Below are 13883 nucleotides of genomic sequence, written 5' to 3'. Positions count from 1 at the left end.
TAAATTAAGTACTGAATCTTACTTAATAAAATTTTTTAAAAAATATACCACTTCTGATCTTTAATATAAAAGTTAGTTAGAAATTTAATTTGGTTCTAAATATAATATCTCAATTCACTTTATCTCTAATATTTATTCATTTTACTCTCAAGTAATTCTTATAATAATTATATATGTTAAAGATAATTCAAATACATATAATTAATAATGATATTTTAGAAAAGATATATTTATTATAAATAACTAACTAATAACTAATTTTTTTTAATATTCACAAATTAGTTATTTAGCTTATATATCAAGAACCATACGTAGTGACTAAAATTCTCAATGAAAAAAATGAAATTTATACTTATCTTTTAATGAATCATAATACCTCATATTTTATTGACCTAACATATCAATATCTTTCAACTTCTATTTTTTCTTTCGAAATTTTACGTTAACTTAATTTTTATAATTTTGATAAATATGATTTTATATGGCTAACAATTAATTATGACTAATTTAGCTAAACATTATTTTATTATCATAAGGATTATTTAGGATAAAATTGATAAATATTGAAGACAAAATAAATTGAGGTTTTATACTCAGAACTAAATTGAATTTCTTGCTAACTCTTATGTCAAGGGTTGGAGGTAGTATATTTTTCAAAAAATTTGGAGGAAACCTAGATCAAGTTCCTTTAAGTTTTCTAATCATATATGACCATATATTCTTTTTTTATTTTGTGTAGATTTATGATTAAATGCTAGTAAATGCTAATAATTTAAAAATATGACATATGGTTATATATGACTAGAAAATTTGACATAATTGATATAAAAAACTTGATATAAATATTGTTCAAAAAATTGTATTTAATGGGATTCATTCCTTGGTTTATATGGCTTTTTCTTAATAGAGAATTTTATTAGGTAAAACAGGAATCTTTGTTTATTTACAAATAATTTTCTTAGATGAAAATAAAATTTTGGTGATGATTGACAATCACCGCATCAAAGTATCAAAGACATGAGATTGGACTCCTCCTTTTCCTTAATTCAGGAGTCGGGACTTGGATCTTAGAGCACGTCACTTCTGCCGCGTTCGACAAAATATTCCAAACGCATTGTCATTTATCCGCAGCGGAGGGCAACGTCAGCGGAGGGAAGCTGAGCCCCCCGTTTAATGAAGGCCACGAATATTGGGTGAGTTGCGTGGTTCTAATATACTTCTTTAATTTTATTTATAAGTTATTTTTAATATGTTTCACACGAATTAAAAAAAATTTTAAATTTTATTAACTCTAATTTAAAATTTAATAATTTTTTAACTTTTTTCTTATTTAATATATATTATTTCTCATGTAAATAAACCAACATAATAATAAATGAAGGGTAAATTGTACATCCATGCAAAAAAAATTTCTTAATATTTTATAAATAGAACCAAAAAATATATTCTCTCTCTACTCTATAAATAGAATCAAAAGAGTAAGTTTGGGGGTAGTAATTCTCACGCTGAATGACAGAATTGCCCTCCAAACTTGGGTTTTTGTGCCAAAATGTGACTTTGATCCCTCACGGACGTGCATTTGGTCGGATTGTGATGTCGGTGGAATTTGGGCATCCGCAAAATTAATGTCACAGTGCTAGTTTGTGAAGAAAATTACATCCAGAAGCTGGAACAATGCGGCATCTGGCTAATTATTTTTCTCACTAGATCCGCTCGTCCAATATAATTCTCCACTGTTCGTTTTGGTTCTCAATGTGTGGCTGTCAAATCCTAATCCGGTCCAAGCCTCAAAACACTTAATTACATATTTTTGTCACAAAGATCAACGGTTTTGCGAAAAGAATAGGTTTCTAAATACCATCTCCAGTCATAATCATAAAACGAAACCTTATAATTAGGATCGAAAGTACTAAGTAAATAAACGGACATCTATTAAAAAAAAAAAACTGACACAGGGAGTAAGGAAGTTATTCATGGTTCTGTTTCCATTCTGATCTCTCCCTCTTATTTACTTCAATTCTTTTCCAAGTAAAACATGATGAGGGCGGAAGAACACACTGACGACACTGCGTTAACGACAACACACACTGCATGCATTAACTCACAGCACTACTCACACTCATCACTAATTTCCTAATTATTCTGCTAAACTCTTACGAACACACACAGCAACAGCCAACAACAGCTTTAATTGAAAACCCCCCGAGCTAGTGACGAATATATGAGGCTGTGTATAAAACTTTACTTTTGATTTATATATATAGCTTTACTTTTCATAATTCGCAATCCAGGCCACAAATTCTCTTCCATTTTTCACCTCAATAATTAAATTAATATTTTTCAGTTTAAATTTAATGTTTTTAATTTTTTGTCTATAATTTTAAACAATTCAAAATTTTTTTAGCAATTTGAAATTATTTTTTAATAATTTAAATTTTTCATAATATTCTCATGAAAGAGTAAAATTTAGTCATTTAAATGTTACTCCTCTGATCATTAATATAGGATATAATTGTTGAGTTAATCTCAGTCCTAAATATAAGACCTATTTATTGATATTTCCTCAACCATAATCAAGTAGGAAAAAAATAGAGGATATTAAAGAAGATGATTATGCTATTTTAGAAAAAATATTATTTTTTATAATTAACTAACTTACCTAACTTTATAGATGAAGTTAGTTAAATAGGTTTTATATTAAGAGTTAGAGGAGTAATATAATAATTAGGAAATGAAGAAAAAGAAAAGAGGGGAAGGTGTGGGTCAGAAAACAGGATCCTCTCATGACGATGCTGACGCCAACGAAATGATCCGTGGGAGTTACAAATCTGGAGACCATTTTATCACTCTATCTCTTTCGTTCGATTCACAGGACCGTGATGTGAGTATGTGATTTGACCCCCACTCTTTTTGCTACCGGTATTATGGCTATGTTTGTAAGCGTTTTTTTTTTTTTTAATTTTTATGTTTTCTCCAAAAATTTCATTGCCTTTACACCATGGCAAAGAAGTTGTACTTTGTATGAAAACCAAACAAAGGAGCAAACTCACTCGGGTGCATGTGTATAATCTCTTGGATAACCACTTAGCTTGATCAGAATTAAGTCATTAATTCTTATCGATGGCAACCTCAAAAGTTTCCTTATGGACTGTGAATCCGCAAAATTAATACAAGTCATACTCGACGGATCCCATTTAAAAACAAGCGAAACTTCCGTTTTATATATCATTAGATTAATGGGTCGATATTATGCTTTCCCACCCTTTTTTGAAAGCAGCAGTCCTTTTATATATTACTGAGATGTTTAAGAGTCGTACATCAATGCAAGTTTGTGAAGAATACACCTCAAGAAGCTGAACAATGCGGTATCTAATTATTTTTCCCACTAGATCTACTCGTCCAATTCTCCATTGTTCGTTTTGGTTCTCAATGTCTGATTACTGTCTAATCCCAAAGGCGGTCCAATTCTCAAAACACTTGATTACATATTTTTGTCATATAGATCAACGGTTTTGCGAGAGGATAAGACATAACTCATAACAGGGCTTTGATTGACTTTTTTATATTTTCCCTCAATACTCTGTATCAAACTTAGAGGGAAAACAATATTGAGCTAAATACCTCAAATCCTGTCATTGAAGTTAGGAGATTGCTTTGCAAGCTAATTTTCTCGATGCATGTGAGCCCGCACAAGGTTCCACCCTTAATTCGATTACGTCCAAGCCAAAGCTCCTGAAGATTTGTCAAGTTCTGCAAATTCTCCATCACCTGAATCAGGAATGCAAATAAATCAGAACCCAAGCAACGCTAAATTAGAAGCTACAGCGAGCAAAGTCACTGCCCACTTTTCCGCAGGGCACACAATCATGCTCCTACCCAATATATCATGTATGCCAGACAAAAGTGGCATCTGTCTCCAATAATACTATGTGATAGGTTCTCCTACAACAAACCATATTACTAACCCGTAATTTGTTAGAGCCGAGCTCAAGAATCTGTAAGTCATGAAAGTGATCGATCTCCTCCATCTTCATCACTTCATTTTTAGATACATAGAGCTCTTTCAATGTGTTGTTGACCCGATACAATCCATTCAGTGAAGTAAGAAACATAAAAAACCATTAGTTTCTTAAATATGCTGGCATCAGGAACTTTTTTTTTTAATTGATCATCACGTAGCACCAGTTCCTGCATCAATACCAGTTGTCATCAGCTTAAATACAGAAACAGGATAATCATAACCAATGACAAGAACAATTGTACATGAGAAAGAAGCATATCTAACCGGCATTCTACACAGACTACCAACTACTTTGTCGCGTATAAATTAAAGCAACTGTATGTAAAATTCATCCGAAGTTATTTAACAAGGTCTGGAAACTTCCTTTTCCTCTCTAGTTCCAATTATGAAGATTCAATGTTTGGAGGTAATAGATTTCCACTTAGATTAAAATTTTAAAGCAACTAATAAAGTATGAAGAATATGAAAGAACTAATTAACTCCTTAACTCACTCCCATCATCTGAAATTGGTAGGAGCACAAACATGAACATTTTTAAGCAAAATATCTATCTCGCTTAAGACGTCAAATTCCATTATAAATGTCTTCTGAATCATCCTGCATTGTCATGCCTTTCTCGGGGGCTATGTTACGATAGAGAGGGGAAGGGAAGGTTTTCTGTAACCTTTCCCTTGTTAGAATAAACCTTCCAAAATCCTTCAGAGTCCTCCCTGCTTTACAATTTTAAGTTCCTCTCATTAGGAAAGTTTTGAAAGAAAGTTGAAAGGGTTCTCATTGACGCTCAATTTTCCAGCAACCAAAGATCAAATTCACAGCATCGCACCCACATAAGCCTCAAAGTAAAAAATAAAAAAACCGGATATTTATGTCCCATGTTTCTCTTCGGAAACGAATAGAGAACACAAGGACCAATTTTCCCAAACCTTTCTAGCAAGCAAAAGGCAATGGGAGGCAAAAGCATAACTTGAATTACCTCAAGACCGGCAATGTCGCGCCAGGTAGAAAGGGGCTCAACGGCAGCATCAGTGAGAAGGTTCTGACGAAGAGAAAGCTTCTTGAGGTTAGAGAGGTGGGCTGTGCGAGGGTCCAAGGCGGGTAAGCGATTGGTGGTGAGGTCCAATTCGGTGAGATAGGGAGGCAAGTCGACGGAGTCGAGGTCGTGAAGTTGACAGCTGGTGAGATCAAGGAGGGTGGAAGAAGGATCGTCCTCAACCTCAGCCGGATCCTCAACGTTGGGATCACGAGCCGCAGGAGATTGGGCGCCATCGTTCATCTTTGAAGCTGAAGATCGATGGTTTCGGAAAGATGCAATACCCTGCTCGATTATTATGGTATGTGTGCAATTGAATCGTTTTGGAGGCTACAAAATTTGCGGGTGCTTGGAAGTATTAATTGGTAAATACGTCGTCGTTGCGGGGTTAAGACGGTAAACGGGTAAAGTGATTGATTATTATTCTTTCCCCTTATCATGTTACATGTCTATAGAGAATCTGTGTAAAACGGGAATTTTAAGTTTAATTCGTAAATATTATAAGAAAAAAATTTATTAAAAAATTGAAAAAATGTATAAATCTTTGCATGGTATTTATGACTGAAACTTAAAACAAATTATCTTAGGTGTTTTTCATTAATTACTTAACGTTTATAGGAAATTTTTTATTTGCAAAAATTAGGGTTTAGGTGGGATGAATTTTAAAGTTTCAACAAGATTAAGAATATGCGATAATATTATCTTTTTAGACATATTATTTTATAGTTAATATAAACTATAAAAATTTATGGAAAATGATCGTTTACATTTTAAGACGGTAAACGGTAAAGTGATTAATTATTATTCTTCGGGAAAATGGCAGTTTTTTATATTTAATATTGACTTCACGCCTTTTCTTTGGTCTTCTGCGATTCTATTTAGCGTCTTCTTTTCATCTTATCTTTTTCCCCCCCTTTCCTCATCAACCATTCAGTCGTCTCCTCTGGTCTATACCATGCTAGATAATCTCTTTCGTCTTTTTTAAGTTCGTCCCCTTTTTATATGCTTCACACTTCTTCAATCTAGTTTTCAGGCATATACTTTGATCATAAAGTTAGGATCTAAATTCAAATAAGAAAATAGCAGCAGTTAAACTAAAGAAAAAACACTGTTGATGAAAGGCTCATTCAATGATACAAAACATCAATCCCCCACTTTTAATTTCTGACAACTGATTATTCTTACTACCAAAGGGGGAAGCAGAAAAAGGGAACATCAAAAACTAAAAAGACAATCATTCTCAAGGAACACAAGACAGACTGGGGGGGATATCCATGACACGGTAGAAACGAGAGAGGTGAGCCTTCCTGGGATGTAGAATTGCGGCTGTCAGTCAGAGTCCGACAGCAGAATCATCGGAACTTGGCTGTCATGGCTTTCAGTCGTCGAGGGGATCAGCAGGTTCATTGAGATCGATTTCAGGACGAGGTTGTTGGATTTGGTGCAGAATTTGAGAGAGCTGAGTGGTGATCCTGCGGAACCAGGCGGAGCGGTAGGATTCAAGTCCTACCATGGAATCAGCTCTGAGTCTAAACTCACTCGTGGCTCCCTCGCTCATGCCCAGTGCCCGTAGGTACTCAAGCACACTGTTGTTCAGATGGACAACCTCACTCCTCTTGGAAGCCATGACGCCAACGCTGACCGGAAGAAAGCAACAAGGGAACTGGATGTTCAGTCCTCTGGCTACCTGATAGCTCCTTGCGGGACTTCATTTCCCGTAGGCAATATATAGGCCGGAGCCGGGGCCCTTGGGTGTGGAAAAAAGTCCAATCGAAGGGAGTGACCCTCTTATTTCTGTCTTAATCACAAAACAATCCAAAATCGAAGAGAGTTTGTAAGAGCAGCAATGATTAAGACAGAAATATCGAAGGGAGTGACCCTCTTATTTCTGTCTTAATCACAAAACAATCCAAAATCGAAGAGAGTTTGTAAGAGCAGCAATGATTAAGACAGAAATTCTGTCTTAATCATTGCTGCTCTTACAAACTCTCTTCGATTTTGGATTGTTTTGTGATTAAGACAGAAATAAGAGGGTCACTCCTGCTTGGTTGGACCAGGACAAAATTTTATTTTCATCTAAAAAAATTATTTGTAAGTAAACGGATATTCCTGTTTTACGTAATAAAATTCAATGTTAAAAAAAGCCATATAAATTAAGTAATGAATCCTATTTAATAAAAGGTTTTTAAAAATATACTACTTCTAATCTTTAATATAAAAACTAGTTAGAGATTCAATTTGGTTCTAAATATAAGATCTCAATTCACTTTGTCTCTAATATTTATTCATTTTACTCTCAAGTAATTCTTATAATAACTGCATATATTAAAGATAATTCAAATACACATAATTAATAACGGTATTTTAAAAAAGATAATATTTATTTATTATAAATAACTAATTTTTTTAATATTTACAAATTAAATAATTAGCTTATATATCAAAAACCATATGTAGTAGCTAAAATTCTCAATGAAAAAAATGAAATTTATACTTTTCTTTTAATGAATCATAACACCTCATATTTTATTGACCTAACATATCAATTTCTTTCAACTTCTATTTTTTCTTTCAAAATTTTACGTTAACTTAATTTTTATAAGCTTAATAAATCTGATTTCATATTGATAAAAATTAATTTCGACTAATTTAGTTAAACATTAGTTTATTATTATAAGGATTATTTAGGATAAAATTGATAAATATTGAAAAAAAAATAAATAGAGGTTTTATATTTGAAACCAAAATTGAATCTCTAGCCAGCCCTTGTGTTAAGGGTTAGAGGTAGTATATTTTTCAAAAAATTTGGAGAAAACCTAGATCAAGTTCCTTCAAGTTTTCCAATTATATATAATCATATGTTCTTTTTTATTTTGTGTAAATTTATGATTAAATGCTAATAATTTAAAAATATGACATATAGTTATATATGATTAGAAATTTGACATAATTAATATAAAAAAACTTGATATAAATATTATTCAAAAAATTTTATTTAATGGGATTCATTTCTTGGTTTATATGGCTTTTTTTCAATGGAGAATTTTATTAGGTAACACAGGAATCTTTGTTTATTTACAAATAACTTTTTTATATGAAAATAAAATTTTGCTGATGATTGACAGACACGAGATTGGACGACTCCTTTTCCTTGATTACGGAGTCAGGACCTGGACCCCAGGGCACATCACTTCCGCTGCGCTTGACAAAATATTCCAAACGCATTGTCGTTTATCTGCAGCGGATGGTAACGTCAGCGAAGGGAAGCTGAGCCCCTCGTTTAATGGAGGCCACGAATATTGGGTGAGTTGGGTGGCTCTGATATACTCTTCTAATTTTATTTATTAATTATTTTTAATATATTTTATACAGATTAAAAAAATTTTAAACTCTATTAACTCTCATTTAAAATTTAACAACTTTTCAATTTTATCACTATTTAATATACATTATCCTTTATGTAAATAAAACCAACACAATAATAAATGAAGGGTGAAATTATACATTTATACAAAAAATTTCTCGCAGTGCCTTATAAATAGGATAAAAAATGTATTATCTTTCTGTCTTATAAATAGGACCATAGAAGTAAGCTCAGGGGCAGTAATTCTCATGCTAAGTGACGGGATTGCCCTCCGAACTTGGGTTTTTGTGCCAAAATGCGACTTTGATCCCACGCGGACGTGCATTTGGTCGGATTGTGATGTCGATGGAATTTGGGCATCCGCAAAATTAATGTCACAGTACTAGTTTGTGAAGAAATTACATCCAGAAGCTGGAACAATGCGGCATCTAGCTGATTTTTTCTCACTAGATCTACTCGTCCAATATAATTCTCCATTGTTCGTTTTGGTTCTCAATGTCTGACTGTCTAACCTAATCCGGTCCAAGCCTCAAAACACTTAATTACATATTTTTGTCACATAGATCAACGGTTTTGCGAGAAGAATAGGTTTCTAAATACCATCTCCAGTCATAATTATAAAATGAAGCCTTGTAATTAGGATCGAAGGTATTAAGTAAATAAACGGACATCTATTAAAAAAAAAAAACTGACACAGGAAGTAAGGAAGTTATTCATGGTTCTCTTTCCATTCTGATCTCTCCCCTTATTTACTTCAGTTCTTTCCCAAGTAAAACATGATGAGGGCAGAAGAACACACTGACGACACTGCGTTAACGACACACACTGCATGCATTAACTCACAGCACTACTCACACTCATCACTAATTTCCTAATTATTCTGCTAAACTCTTACGAACACACACAGCAACAGCCAACAACAGCTTTAATTGAAAACCCCCCGAGCTAGTGACGAATATATGAGGCTGTGTATAAAACTTTACTTTTGATTTATATATATAGCTTTACTTTTCATAATTCGCAATCCAGGCCACAAATTCTCTTCCATTTTTTTACCTCAATAATTAAATTAATATTTTTCAGTTTAAATTTAATGTTTTTAATTTCTTGTCTATAATTTTAAACAATTCAAAAAAATTTGGCAATTTGAAATTATTTTTTTATAATTTAACTTCTTTTTTATAATATTCTCGGGTGCGTGTGTATAGTCTCTTGGATAACCACTTAGCTTGATTAGAATTAAGGAGATGTAATTAAGTCATTAATTCTTATCGATGGCAACCTCAAAAGTTTCCTTATGGACTTTGAATCCACAAAATTAATACAAGTCTTGCTCGATGGATCCTATTTAAAAACAAGCGAAACTTCCGTTTTGTATATCATTAGATTAATGGATCGATATGATGCTTTCCCACCCTTTTGAAAGCAGCAGTCCTTTTATACATTACTGAGATGTTTAAGAGTAGCATATCAATACAGGTTTGTGAAGAATACACCTCAAGAAGCTGAACAATGTGGTATCTAATTATTTTTCTCACTAGATCTACTCGTCCAATTCCCCATTGTTCGTTTTGGTTCTCAATGTCTGACTACTGTCTAATCCCTAAGCCGGTCCAATTCTCAAAACACTTGATTAAATATTTTTGTCATATAGATCAACGGTTTTGCGAGAGGATAAGACATAACCCATAATAGGGCTTTCATTGATTTTTTTTTAATATTTTCCCTCAAATATCCTGTACAAAACTTAGAGGGAAAACAATATTGAACTAAATACCTCAAATCCTGTCATTGAAGTCAGCCGATTGCTTTGCAAGATGATTTTCTTGATGCATGTGAGCCCGCACAAGGTTCCAGCCTTAAGCTCCTGAAGACTTGTCAAGTTCTGCAGATTCTCCATTGCCTCAATCAGGAATGCAAATAAATCAGAACCCAAGCAACGCTAAATTAGAAGCTACAGCGAGCAAAGTCACTGCCCACTTTTCCGCAGGGCACACAATCATGCTCCTACCCAATATATCATGTATGCCAGCACAAAAGTGGCATCTGCCTCAAATAATACTATGTGATAGGTTCTCCTACAACAAACCATATTACTAACCCGTAATTTGTTAGAGCCGAGCCCAAGAATCTGTAATTCATGAAAGTGATCGATCTCCTCCATCTTCATCACTTCATTTTTAGATACAGAGAGCTCTTTCAATGTGTTGGAGACCCGACACAATCCATTCAGCGAAGTAAGAAACATAAAAAACCATTAGTTTCTTAAATATGCTGGTATCAGGATTTTTTTTTTTTTAATTGATCATCACGTAGCACCAGCTCCTGCATCAATACCAGTTGTCATCAGCTTAAAGATAGAAACAGGATAATCATAACCAATGACAAGAACAATTGTACATGAGAAAGAAGCATGTCTAACCGGCATTCTACACAGACTACCAACTACTTTGTCGCGTATAAATTAAAGCAACTATATGTAAAATTCATCCGAAGTTATTTAACAAGGTCTGGAAACTTCCTTTTCATCTTTCGTTCCAATTCTGAAGATTCAATGTTGGGAGGTAATAGATTTCCATTTAGCTTAAAATTTTAAAGCAGCTAATCGAGTATGAAGAATATGAAAGAACTAATTAACTCCTTAACTCACTCCCATCATCTGAAATTGGTAGGAGCATAAACATAAACATTTCCAAGGAAAATATCTATCTCACTTAAGACGTCAGATTCCATTAGAAATGTCTTCTGAATCATCCTGCATTGTCATGCCTTTCTCGGGTGTTATGTTAGGATGGAGAGGGGAAGGGAAGGTTTTCTGTAACCTTTCCCTTCTTTAGGAATAGTTAACACGGGGGGTAGAATAATCCTTCCAAAATCCTTCAAAGTCCTCCCTGCTTTACAATTTTAAGTTCCTCTCATTAGGAAAGTTTTGAAAGAAAGTTGAAAAGGTTCTCATTGACGCTCAATTTTCCAGCAACCAAAGATCAACTTCACAGCATCGCACGCAACTAAGCCTCATTAAAAAATTAAAAAAAAAAAAAAACCGGATATTTATGCTCGATGTCTCTCTTTGGAAACGCATAGAGAACACAAGGACCGATTTTCCCAAACCTTTCTAGCAAGCGAAAAGCAATGGGAGGCAAAAGCATAACTTGAATTACCTCAAGACCGGCAATGTCGTGCCAGGTAGAAAGGGGCTCAACGGCAGCATCAGTGAGAAGGTTCTGACGAAGAGAAAGCTTCTTGAGGTTAGAGGGGTGGGCTATGCGAGGGTCCAAGGCGGATAAGCGATTGGTGGTCAGGTCCAACTCGGTGAGGTAGGGAGGCAAGTCGACGGAGTCGATCGAGGTCGTGAAGTTGACAGCTGGTGAGATCAAGGAGGGTGGACGAAGGATCGTCCTCAACCTCAGCCGGATCCTCAACTTTAGGATCACGAGCCGCAGGAGATTGGGCGCCATCGTTCATCTTCGAGGCTGAAGATCAATGGTTTCTTGATGCATGTGAGCCCGCACAAGTTTACAGCTTTAATTCGATCACGTCCAAGCCAAGGCTCCTGAAGACTTGTCAAGTTCTGCAAATTCTCCATTACCTGAATCAGGAATGCAAATAAATCAGAACCCAAGCAATGCTACATTAGAAACTATAGCGACCAAAGTCACTACCCACTTTTCCACAGGGCACACAAGCATGCTCCGACCCAACATATCATGTATGCCAGCACAAAAGTGCTATCTGTCTCAAATAATACTATATGATAGATTCTCCTACAACAAGCCATATTACTAACCCGTAATTTGTTAGAGCCGAGCTCAAGAATCTGCAATTCAAGAAAGTGATCAATCTCCTCCATCTTCATCACTTCATTTTTAGATACATAGAGCTCTTTCAATGTGTTGGTGACCTGACACAATCCATTCAGTGAAGTAAGAAACATAAAAAACCAATAGTTTCTTAAATATGCTGGCATCAGGAATTTTTGTTAATTGATTATCACGTAGCACCAGCTCCTGCATAAATACCAGTTTGTCATCAGCTTAAATATAGAAAAAGGATAATCATAACCAATGACAAGAACAATTGTACATGAGAAAGAAGCATATCTAACCGGCATTCTACACAGACCACCAACTACTTTGTGGCTTATAGATTAAAGCAACTGTATGTAAAATTCATCCGAAGTTATTTAACAAGGTCTGGAAACTTCCTTTTCCTCTTTCGTTCCAATTATGAAGATTCAATGTTTGGAGGCAAATAGATTTCCATTTAGATTAAAATTTTCAAGCAACTAATAGAGTGTGAAGAATATGAAAGAACTAATTAACTCCTTAACTCATTCCCATCACCTAATATTGGTAGGAGCATAAACATGAACATTTTTAAGGAAAATATCTATCTCACTTAAGAGGTCTAATTCCATTAGAAATGTCCTCCGGGTTATGTTAGGATGGAGAGGAGAAGGGAAGGTTTTCTGTAACCTTTCTCTTGTTTAGGCATAGTTAATAACGAGGGCAGAATAACCTTCCAAGATCCTTCAAAGTGCTCCCTGCTTTACAATTTTAAGTTCCTCTCATTAGGAAAATTTTGAAAGAAAGTTGAAAAGGTTCTCATCGAAGCTCAATTTTCTGGCAACCGAAGATCAAATTCACAGCATCGCGCCCACCTAAGCCTCCAAAAAAAAAAAAAGGGGGATATTCATGCTCGATGTTTCTCTTTGGAAACGCATAGAGAACACAAGGACCGATTTTCCCAAGCCTTTGCAGCAAGCCAAAAGCAATGGGAGCCAAAAGCATAACTTGAATTACCTCAAGACCGGCAATGTCGTGCCGGGCGGAAAGGGGCTCAACGGCAGCATCAGTGAGAGGGTTCTGACGAAGAGAAAGCTTCTTGAGGTTAGAGAGGTGGGCTATGCGAGGGTCCAAGGCGGATAAGCGATTGGTGGTGAGGTCCAATTCGGTGAGGTAGGGAGGCAAGTCGACGGAGTCGAGGTCGTGAAGTTGACAGCTGGTGAGATCAAGGAGGGTGGAAGAAGGATCGTCCTCAATCTCAGCCGGATCCTCAACATTGGGATCACGAGCCGCAGGAGATTGGGCGCCATCGTTCACCTTCGAGGCTGAAGATCGATGGTTTCGGAAAGATGCAATACCCCGCTCGATTATTATGGGATGGGAGCAATTGCCTGGAGGCTACAGAATTTGCGAGTGCTCGGAAGTATAATTAGCTAATACGTCATAGTTGCGGGGTTAAAACGGTAAACGGGTAAAGTGATTGATTATTATTTTTTCTCATTTTAATAATTTGTAAATATAAAAAGTATTTCTGATAACAACTATTCAAACACTCTCATTTTATCAGAATTACTTTTTCATAAAATCTATTCTTTAAACCATAATTTGATTTTATCTAAACACCACCTCTATCATGTTACATGTCTATGGAGAATCTATGTAAAAACATAATTTTAAGTCTTT

At 34.9% G+C, this 13883-nt stretch overlaps 2 pseudogenes; both read right to left on the bottom strand.

The window, feature by feature from the left end:
* Positions 1-3449: 3449 nt before the first annotated feature.
* LOC114761381 (protein phosphatase 1 regulatory inhibitor subunit PPP1R7 homolog) lies at positions 3450-5336 on the bottom strand (annotated as a pseudogene).
* Positions 5337-10162: 4826 nt separating this feature from the next.
* Positions 10163-13594, bottom strand: LOC114761351 (protein phosphatase 1 regulatory inhibitor subunit PPP1R7 homolog; annotated as a pseudogene).
* Positions 13595-13883: the final 289 nt, after the last annotated feature.

The sequence above is a fragment of the Neltuma alba genome, unplaced genomic scaffold, assembly GCF_004799145.2.
Source record: "Neltuma alba isolate B1F8T4 unplaced genomic scaffold, ASM479914v2 tig00011119_pilon, whole genome shotgun sequence".
NCBI classification, from domain to species: Eukaryota; Viridiplantae; Streptophyta; class Magnoliopsida; order Fabales; family Fabaceae; genus Neltuma; species Neltuma alba.
The sequence above is the reverse complement of the archived record's forward strand: the minus strand, read 5'-3'. Positions and strand labels throughout refer to the sequence as shown.